General features: G+C 47.6%; 2 pseudogenes; one reads left to right on the top strand and one right to left on the bottom strand.

Annotated features, from left to right (window-relative positions):
• Window positions 1–1,142: 1,142 nt before the first annotated feature.
• Window positions 1,143–7,041, bottom strand: LOC118985149 (uncharacterized; annotated as a pseudogene).
• A 129-nt stretch (window positions 7,042–7,170) lies between these two features.
• On the top strand, window positions 7,171–9,915 carry LOC118985148 (60S ribosomal protein L37a-like; annotated as a pseudogene).
• Window positions 9,916–10,846: the final 931 nt, after the last annotated feature.

Here is a 10,846-nt window from a genome sequence, read left to right as displayed (position 1 = left end):
GAAGGGAAAGGTGCGGGCATGCTCCAGGAAGGGGGAGCGTACACTGCATCCTTCATGTGGAACGGGGGTGTCCAACCGTGGCCTTTGGGCCACACGCCGCCCAGGGTGGCTATGACACAAAATTGTAAATTTACTTAGAATGTTATGAGATTTTTTTGTGTGTGTAATTACATGTCACAATGTGACATTTAATGTGTGTCCCAAGACAACTCTACTTCCAGTGTGGCCCAGAGACTCCAAACGGTTGGACTCCCCTGCTAGAGGGGTTTTAAAGGCTGGAAGTTGAGGAAAGATCTTAGGGAAGGATCTCAATAGAATGTTTACCAGCCCTGGCTGGCATAGCTCAGTGGGTTGAGCGCGGACCTGCGAACCACACGATCTCAATTCCCAGTCAGGGCACATGCCTGGGTTGCAGGCCAGTTCCCAGCGGGGGACATATGAGAGGCAACCATACATTGATATTTCTCTCCTCTCCTTCCCTTCCCCTCTAAAGATAAATAAATAAAATCTTTTAAAAAAATTCTTCCTACTGAGAAGAGCTCTTTTAAAAAAAAGAAGAATATTTATCAGCTTTCCCAGGAGTGTCCTTTCAGGGTTGTGGTCTCCACTGGTTGGTCAGCACCAGGGCAGGGGGTCCTTTGCTACTGCAGCTGGTCCTGGCATCGCCCACCTGATTTTGTTGCTTTTCTGGGCCTGGGGCTGAAATACAACTGAGGCCTAATCGTTATTCCTAGGGAGGTGAGCTTCTGTATCTGGCAGTGACCTACTTCACCATCACGTTTGGCTATCTGTCTCAGTTTCCCCATTCTACTTGACAAGAAACTTTCCTAGCTTCTCACTATTCTGCTTCGGAGTGAGGGACCAACAACTATTTCAGCCCCTGAACTGCCCCAAGTTGTTGCTTAGAATTCAGGCTGAAAGAAAAAAAAAGTCCCTTCTTAGGATGACCAGTCAGGTGGATCTCTGTCTGGCATTCCAAGATCTCGATGTTTTCTGATGGGGGTGGGGGGGAAGGGAGGCGGCTATAATGTCAAAGGCATCTCTGTGTCAACATAAGAAACATCCAAACCTGTAAGAATTTGTATAAGTTTATTTGAGCCAAGCTGACGACAATTGGCAGGAAGCAAATCCTCAACAGATTGAGAAAATTTTCTGGAAAATGGCAGCTTGGCACCTTATTTTCTACATTACAGACAAAGGAGAAGGCACAAGGGGTCATGTGAAATCCACTGGTAATAGATAAAGGAGGCTGGAGAAAGCAAAGGTGGGGGGCGGACTTTGGAATTGGATAACAAGGTAAAATGGCAGGCATGCATTTCTTTTATGTAGGTGGGTACAGGACAGTTAACAGTCAACAGTGAACATGATAACAATAACAATGGGTGGTTTGTGGTCTCTGCTGTCACGTGGTGCTTGTGCCCACAGGGTTTGGAAAAAAAGGAAGGCCAGTGTAGGTCTCCCTGTGGGTGGCCTGGCCAAGTGCACAGCTCCCAGGTATCATACCTGACATTCCAAAGGGAGGTTGTCATAGAAGAAAAAAAAAAGACAATAGACAGGCTTCAGTGAAGCAAATATTCACTTTTTATCACTGAAGATTCTAGCCTAAGGCAATGACTGCCCATCGGGATGTGCTTTTTGATAGTAGGAGTTAATGTCAGACCATCTCTGAGTTTGTAAGACTGTCATGCAGGCCTCCCCTTGTCAAGTGTCTTATGTGGGCCCTTAGCCTGCCCATCCAGGAGGAACAGCAGGATTGTCAAAAGGCAGCAGGGTATCCTCGGTGTTGCTGCCCAAGTTCACACCCAGGGATGGCTCGGCTGACTCATGTACGGTGTCATCTGCCAGTTCTAATGAATTTTCCACTTTGTCCTCGATATCAAGAACACGATCGTGAACACCTATAGTTTTTATACAGCTATGTGTTGGCTTCATGAAGACTTTGAGCTTTAGACAGGACCTTCTTCCATCACCTGGGACGGCAGAAGAGATGTAGGAATATCTTGAATTCAATCCCAGGTAAGAAGGCATGAAGCGTTGGAGAGTGAGGCCGTCGCATTCCCATTCCTTGAACCCTTTGGAAGCTTGGTTGCAGGCACCACGCAGAGGACATAATTCTCGGTCTTATACTTCCTGACCGAGTCATCATAATGAAGACAAAACGTCCAGGTAGTCATGAACACAGTCGTCACATGGTCATGGCTCCTCTAAAATCTAGGGTTACTGCTGTTCCAGCAGACTGTGCAGCGGTCGGCGACGGCCTCCGAGCCGGTTGCTGGCTGAACACACAGACAGTCAAAGCACCGGAAACACCAGGGTCAACATCCTCATGGGCAACCTCACGCCTGGACCGGGATGCGCCCCTCCAAGGAGAAAGCAGGGATCTGGAGAGACAGTGGGAAGGAGAGAGCAGGAATTTATTCGAATTTATTTTATTCAAATAAATATGAAGAGGAATGAGAAAAGAAAGAGGCACACAACAAGCAGGGGTGGGGAGGAAAGCAAGAAGAAAAGAGGCAGTGGAGTGGAGGGGCTAAATATAAACTCACACCCCCCACTGGAGGTGTAGAGGAAAAACAGAATACAAGATGGAGAGAAGCACGGGAATGTGTGGTGGGCCGGGGAGGACCGGGTGGGGGAGTCCAGCTGCGTCTAGGATGGCGGCGGCGGCAGGCCTGTCACCCGGGAGAAGGGGGTGCGGTGCGCCTTCGGCCGCGCGGGTCGCGACCTGCGGCGGCGGCGCCCCCTGCAGGCACTCTGCGGCCACGCGGAGACCTGCCCCGGCCCTTCGGCGTCGCTGGCTGCACAGGTCTCCACCGCCCAGGCCTCGCACCGGCCCCACTTCGCTCCACGTTGCTTTGGCGGCGGGTGGGGAAATCTCAGGAGGAGGGCTCGTGTGGATGCGGCACTTGGGGCCTGTGTTGCGAATTCGGGACGAGGCGCTGCGAGGGGTGGGAGCCCAGAGCCGCAGACCCAGGCCCGCCGGCGTCCTGGAAGCGGTTAGGGGTCAGCTAGGCTGGCGAGGAGCACTCTTGCCTCGCCAACCTCAAAAAAAGTTTGGCTCCCCGTGTTCTCCAGCAGGTCCCTGGTTGAGTAGGACTGCCGCGGCGGGAGACCACCCCACAGGTGCTTTTCTGGGCCGGGCGTGGGTGCGCAGAGTGACTGAAGCGCAGGGCACCAGCCTGCCAGCGAGGTGGACCTGGGACACCCACACCAGCAGGACGACGCCACACCAACAGCTGGGCAAGAGAGCGGGAGGGGAAACGATCTTTTCGAATGAATCCCTCCAACGCCTGGGGGGGAGGGGGTGCTGAAGTCAGTCTTCTACCGCCTTCCCGGAGCGAGAAGGAGCCCCCAGACGCAGCAGGGCCCAGAGCCTCCCGTGGGCTCCGAGAAGAGTCCCTGCGGCGCCGTGACTCGAACGGGTTGGGCCCCAAGCCCAGCAACTTGTAGAGACGCACCAATCCATGATACGGAATTCTAAAGAAAGCACACAAATTCTTTAAAATTTGCTCTTAAAATTATAGAAGCCAGGCAACACAGACATTTTCTAACCCCTACCTTCCCTCTCTCTCCTTTTCCTTATCTCTTTCATCTTCCCCCCTCCACTCCCTCTCCTTTACTCTCTCTCCAAAAAGTACAGTAAGTTTGGAAACAAGTAGCCTGGTTGAATGAGGAATTTGTACAGAAATGGAGCACACGTTAATCCTCCACCCTCTCAGCCTTAGAACTGAAGGATGTGAGCCTTTCGATTTAGGCAGAAGGCCAGAAGCAAATTACCTTCTTTCTCACGTTCCTGCCTCAGAAAGCCCAGGGAGTCTGCCCAGTCCGAGCTAGTCACGTGACAGAGAAATGCCCGGTTAGAGAGTGCCTTGGCCAGCAGCGCGATGGTCACCCAGCGATAGAAGGACAGAAAAGTGAGAACCGATGAGGAGTCCCAGCTTTTGCAACTTCCTAGAGACACCCATGTCTTCTCCCCTCTTTTTATGTGTTTGCTTTCTTGTTAGCAAATAATTACTCCATTTTAAAAAAATATTTCTGGATTATGTTGTCAGGGAACCAGAAATAAACATTTCCTCACACATGCTAGGAATCCGCAGTGCAACAGTTGTAGCTCTCTTCTCCGCAGATCTGGTTAACCAAATGGAAGAAGCAGGTAGGTGCGGGTACACAGAGTTAAGTATGAAGACAGGGGCCCTAGAAGGTGTTCCTTCCCAGCCTGCAGCCTGGCTGAGAGGCTAAGCCAATTCGCAAATTCCATACATGTTTGTAAAGCAATGACTATGTGCTAAGCACTTGCTAGGTGTGGAAGCTCTGAAAATCTGTTCTGCTATCTAAGAGCTCCTGTTTGCCCCCATTTTTGTTGTTTGTTCTGCTAAAGATTTTATTTACTTATTTTTAGAGACAGTGATACAGGGCACAGCCAAGAGGGGGGCCCCCAAAAGTGATTTGGAATGGGGTCCAGAACTCAAGGTGTCTAGGGAATATTGGAGAGACTTACAAGATGTCCTCACCCCTTCCCCCACAGGTGTGAGTTGGGGGAAGGGACACATGGAGCAGGAACATGCAGGGCTGTTTTGTACAGCCACAGCCTTGCAGCTAATCTATGGCTCATCATTTAACATATCTATAGCCTTTGGCAGGTCACTTGGATATGTTAAATGGCTGTGGCCAGGCTTGGAGCCAGGGGGATGGAAGTCACTTCCCCCTAAGACATAACTGGGGGGCAGGTCCCCTGAGTTACAGCACCTGTGTGGGAGCTTGAGAAGATTGGCTCCAGGACATGGGGCCATACCTGCCCAGACTCATGGTGACAGCCCAGTAAACTTGGAATAATACAGGAATACAGCAGGTGTAACTGATTGTGGGAGGAGTCAGAAATGGGGCACAGAGGAAGATTGGCGTGGGAATTTAAACCCAGACACAGCAGCCATTGAGAGAGAGCCATGCGGTTTTGGCAGAGTGAGGACCCCCTCTTGGCCAGGTGAAGGAGAGAACCACATGGCTTTGTCAGAGTGGGGACCCCTGCAGCCAAGTGAACAAGAAAGCCACCTGCTTTTGGTGGAGTGCAGACCCCTGCAGCTTTGGTAGAGGAGGCCCACGTGGCTTTGGGGTGCTCCCTTTGGCCGCGTGGCTTGGGAAGCAGGAGAGACTTTGCCTGGAAAAATGGGTACAAAGAACTCTTGCCAGTAGACCGTGAGAAGGTGCCACATGACTTTGGATTAATTGGAGATCCTGCCTGGATGGAGACACAGCTGACGGTGCCAGAGGCCTGAAACATGGACGTATGCTCTTTTCCTGAGTTATGGTATCCTGAATTAGGGCAGGGGGAGAAGGGAGTGCTGTGTGCATAGGTGGATATCCTAAAGGACTTTAATATTTTAATGAAGATGTTAAATGAAGACTTATTTAAGTCTGTATAGCATTAAATAAACATTTCCTTTCCTTTTCACAAATCTCTGGCATTGAGAGATGTCTTTTCAATTGGTCACGAATGATTGAGCCTAGTAGGTGGTCTAGACCGTATTAGTATACCATCCTCTGGAGTCTGGCCCCGGTGTGTCTGTTCTGTAACAAGAGGGAAGGGATGGCGAAAGAGAGGCAGATGCATTGATGTGAGAAACATCAATTGGTTGCCTCTCACACACACCATGACCAGTAACCTAGGCATGTGGCCTGACCAGAATCAAACCACGACCTTTCGCCCAACCAAATGAGCCACGCCAGTCAGGGCCGTTGTTTGTTTTTGTTATTTGTTTTTTGCAGAGGGTAGAAAGATGGGCAGGGTTTTTTTCATTCCAGGCAATGTTTACTTACTTTCCATCCACCCGGGAGGGACTTATCTGAGACTCTAAGCAAATGTCCACCAGAATGACTGTGCCATCTGCCTAGAAGGAAGTGAGGAGTGGTGACTTGGGAAAGTCCCAAGTGAGGGACCAGCAACTATTCCAGCCCCTGAACTGCCCCAAGTTGTTGCTTAGAATTCAGGCTGAAAGAAAAAAAATCTGACATCTGCCAAAAAAAGAAAAAAAGAAAAAAAGAAAGTCCCTTCCCTTCTGAGGATGAGCAATTAGGTGGATCTCTGTCTGGGGTTCCAAAATCTTGATGTTTTCTGATGGGGGGGTGCAGCTATAATGTCAAAGGCATCTCTGTGTCAACATAAGAAACATCCAAACCTGTAAGAATTTGTATAAGTTTGTATAAGAATTTGTATAAGTTCCTTTCCCAAGTGGGAAAGTCACCACTTGGGAAGGAAGAGGGGCAGATGTGTCCTCTAGATGAGGCTAGGCACATTGAGGACTTGGGAGAGGGGCTTCTAGGGTTTCTCCTGAAACCGTGGATGATCTAGATTGTACTAACTTAGGGCAAAAGAGCTCCCGCAAGGAGCAGGGGTAGGAGAAGACAGAAAGAGAACCCTTGTTAATAGGAAACCCGCTACAGGGAAATTGATTAGAGCATGAACTTCCACAACAAGGAAAAGCCAGGGAGCAATTTCAGCATGGGCATAGCGGCATTCTTTTATGTTTTCATTGAGCACCCATCATTTCTGGAATTGAAAAAATTTATAAAGGACGTATCTTGCTTTGTAGGTATCTGTGTAAATACTGTATTTGGTATTTTGAGACCTCCAAACGTACAAGTGATTCAAAACACAAATTCTAAATTAACCAAAGCAAATTCTGACTTATCTCAGAAGCTTACTAAACGTGAGGAAACTTTTAAATGTTCTTTGGTTGTCTCATTACCTGCACTTTCTGCTCCTTTGCTGTCTGCCTGTCCTCCTGTCTTCACCCTTCACCCCCTAATTTCTCTTTTTATAAGGATGAGCCTGAGGCTCCATTAGTCACCATCCTCCACCCCAATGGCTTTACTGGCCCATCTGAGGTCGAACTGTTGCCTGTGCCTAGCCCTGGATGACAGCCCCTTAATCTCTTACAGCCCGTGGACTAAGGCTGAGCTCTGTGCCATTGTTAAAGTTTTCTGTAGTCCAAGGAGGACTCTGCTGGGTTCGCTGGAGAATTTCTCCTCACTCTCCAAATGCATGAGCTAAGGTTCTCTGACCTCTGTTAGCTTGTCCACGTGCTTGCAGGACAAAGATATGACAGACAAGGGCTAAACAATGTGTGGTGGCAAAACCCTGTGAGAGATTCTTCCCATTAAAGAGGGGAAGCCATGCACAAAACCTCACAGCTGGCTCAGTGGCTTCATGAGAAGGTACCCCAGGCTTTTCTTCAAGTTCCACATCAGAAGAAAATTCAAAAATGAGTTCAAAAATCTGATGAAAATGTTTTTGATTATTATGATAGATTTTTTAAAGTTTTTAAGCAGTATTGCAGCATAGATGAGCTCAGTGATGACTTCTCAACACTTTTTTAAAAGATTTTATTTATTTACTTATGGGAGGGAAGGAGAAAGAGAGGGAGAGAAACATCAATGTGTGGTTGCCTCTCACACGCCCCCAATGGGGGACCTGGCCTGCAACCCAGGCATGTGCTCTGACTGGGAATTGAACTGGCAACCCGTTGGTTCATAGCCCACATTCAATCCACTGAGCTACACTAGCCAGGGTGATGAACACTTTTTAATTCAGCCTTTGTTGAGGGTCTACAAGACACACTTGAACAACAAGTAAAAAAAAATTGCAACTTCATTGAGCCACCATGTAAATCCATGATGTAGCAAACTATGCTGAGCCCCTCTCCCAAGCTAGCCAAAAGATAACAAAAAAGAAAGCTACACGTCGTAAATGCCCAAATTCAGGCAACTTGAGTGTAATAAGCCCACAATTACAATTCTTGTCTAAATCTGTCTTTCAAGGTCCATAAGCAAACCACCAGTCAGTGAGGTTTGTATTTCTTGCAAAAAGCCTGCACGTTGGAAGAAAGATTGTTTAAAGATCAAAGGGAAATTAGAAGGCCAACAGCCCATAAAACTTGCAACTCCTCCTCAAGGAGTCTAACCTCAGTCTTCTCAGCAACAGTGCTATTCCGAGGACTAGAAGGGGATTTTGCAAGTTTGCTCTTCATTAATTGTTTAGGAGAAATAGATAGAGCTATAAGGAAAGAGGGCACCAAAGCCCTGGCAGATACCAGAGCCACCTTATCAGTTCCTCACCCCACCAGCCTCTGCACCCCCCTCCTAGGAGTACTGAAACCACGGCAGGAATTCCCAGGACTTTCCCCAAATCCCCTCACAGTAAGGGATGTATATTCGATCAAAATCTAAGAGCCCTAAATAACAAGGTCATACCTCAGCACCCAGTTGTGCCTAGCCCTCATTTCTATCTCTCAGCCATACTGCCAGGAAGTAAATTTGTTTCTGTTTTAGATCTTTGTAGTGTTTTCTTTAGCAGCCCTGTGGATCTTGAAAGCCAATTATTCGCTTTCACATGAAAAGTACTGTGTATTGTCCAAGTAACCCTTGAAGAATAATGGCTCGGGCTGCACTGAAAGGGCAACTTGCTCTTCCCAAATTTTTAAGACAGATATTGCCTACCCAGAATTCCCTTACCAGTCTACCCTTTTATAGTACGGGGATGACCTCCTCCTCTGCCCACCCTCTGAGAAGCCTCCCTAGAAGGTAGCCTCCACTTCTTTGGAGAACCAGCAAAAACAAAAAAACAAACAAAAAAAATGGAGGTCTCTATTTACAGAGAAACTTCAGCTCTGTGAACCTCAAGGTAAATATCTGGGACATTTACTCATAAAGGTCTCCTCTTGGTTTCCGGTAAGATCCGGGGCATTTTAAACTTTTCCATTCCCCAAGACTAAAAGGCAACCCAGGGGAGTCCTAGGTTTGGCTGGGTATTATAGCAATTGGATTCCTAATTTTTCGCTCAGGCCTCAACTTTTCTACCCTCTTCTCAAGGCTGACCAGACAGAGCCACTGACATGGACAGAGAAATCCCAGGAGGCCTTCAGTGAAATTAAAGGCAGTCTTTGTGATCTGCCTGCTTCAGGACCTCCTATCAGTTGCCCTTTTTCTTTTTGTCCATGAAAGAGAGGGAAATGCCGTAGGTATCTTGGCCCAATGACACGGAAGCCAGCACAGACCCATTGGCTACTCTAGTCAACAGTTACACTGGGCGGCCAGAGATCTCCCTATCTCTATGAGGGCTATTGCGCCCCCACCAATTTACTACAACATTCGAAAGAGATAACAATGAGCTCTCCACTGACTCTCTACGTGCCTCCTTCAGCAGAAGACTTACTTGACTTTAATCACTCTCAGCAGCTCTCTGCTGCCAGACTGACCCCCTACAAAGCTCTTCCACTGTCTTCATCTGCTGTGGCTGTTGCTCGTTGTAACACTCTAACCCTGCTGCTCCCCTCCCCCGCCCTCTGACAAAATCCCTCACGACTGCCTGCCATTAACAGACCAACTACTAACTTCTCAACCTGAGTTACAGGAAACACCTCTTGATAATGCTGAATTAGCTTTGATTACTGATGGTTTTTACCTAAAAGACAAAACAAGCCACTATCAAGGAGGCCATGCAATTGTCTCACTAAAGGAAATCTTTGAGGTCAGTCCAATGCCTCAGGTAACTTCTGTTGAAAAAGCAGAGCTCTCCACTGAGGCCTAGGCTGAACGTACCTAGAAAGTTGGAATCATTGGTAAATACGACACCCATCATGGCACCTCCCTCAAAAAAATGGCGAAGAAAATTGAAATCAGCCAGCATGCCAAGTACACTTGCTCCTTTTGTGACAAAACCGAGATGAAGAAGTGAGCTGCGGGGATCTGGCGCTGCAGGAAAACAGTCGCTGGTTTTGCCTGGACCTTCAGCACCACTTCTGCAGTCACAGTGACGTCCGCCATCAGAAGACTGAAGGGACTGAAAGACCAGCAGAAGCTCCACAGTTTGAAATGTTGCTAGCCAATAATAAATGGGTTAATGTATGTAACAACGACAACAAAAAAGCAGAGTTCTGCCCTGGCTAACCTGTCTCGGTTGGGCATCGTCCTGCAAAGGGAAACATCGCTGGTTCAATTCCCAGTCAGGGCACATGCCCTGGGTTGCTAGCCAGGCCCACAGTTGGGGGCATGTGAAAGGCAACTAATTGATGCATCTCTCCCTCTCCTTCTCCCACCCTGCCCCTCTCTCAAAAAATAAATAGATAAAATCTTTCTAAAACAATCTTAAAAAAAGAAAAGCAGCTCTATGCATTAATTTGAGCTGGCAATTTAGCCAAAGATAAAAGGGCTAACACTTATACTGATGGCAGGTAAGCCTTTGTTGCTGTGTAGGCCTCTGGTATGCTCTGGAAACAGAGAGGATTGTTGACTTCTTTCTGACAAAAGAAAAAAAACCAGTTCTTACCTTTCAGAACTCTTGGAGGCTATCCAAGTACCTAAATCTTTAGCAATCATAAAAATCCCTGGATATTCCATGGCTAAGGCAGAGGAGAGCAGAGATGATCATTTGGCTGGTGCTGCTGCTGAATGAGCAGCATTAAAACAATCTCTGCCTCTAATGGAAGCACCTATGCTGCTGGCTGAAGCAATTGGGTATTTAAAAAATTACATGATAGAAGCGCAGTATTTAGCTGTTGAACAAAATAGAAAGAAATGGTTAGAACAAGGCTGTTAATTTGACCCCAAAAGAAACTTATGAGTAGCTCCAATGGCCAACCACTTCTCCCTGATTGCACACAAAATCACATATTATAATTCGTACAAGATTTAACTCAGTGGAACATTGACAAAATGGTTTCATTGTAAAATAATACTACTAGAAACCACCTCCCAAAATAGCTTCACAGGTGTACCAAAAAAGCCCAAAGCACAAGCCTAGAAAGCCCATTCATACCTCTGTGGGGCACTGGCCCCTACCTTTAGGACTCTG

Source organism: Sturnira hondurensis, unplaced genomic scaffold (genome assembly GCF_014824575.4).
Source record: "Sturnira hondurensis isolate 20B ecotype Veracruz unplaced genomic scaffold, ASM1482457v3 Scaffold0004136, whole genome shotgun sequence".
Lineage (NCBI taxonomy): Eukaryota > Metazoa > Chordata > Mammalia > Chiroptera > Phyllostomidae > Sturnira > Sturnira hondurensis.
This window is presented reverse-complemented; position numbering and strand designations above follow the sequence as displayed.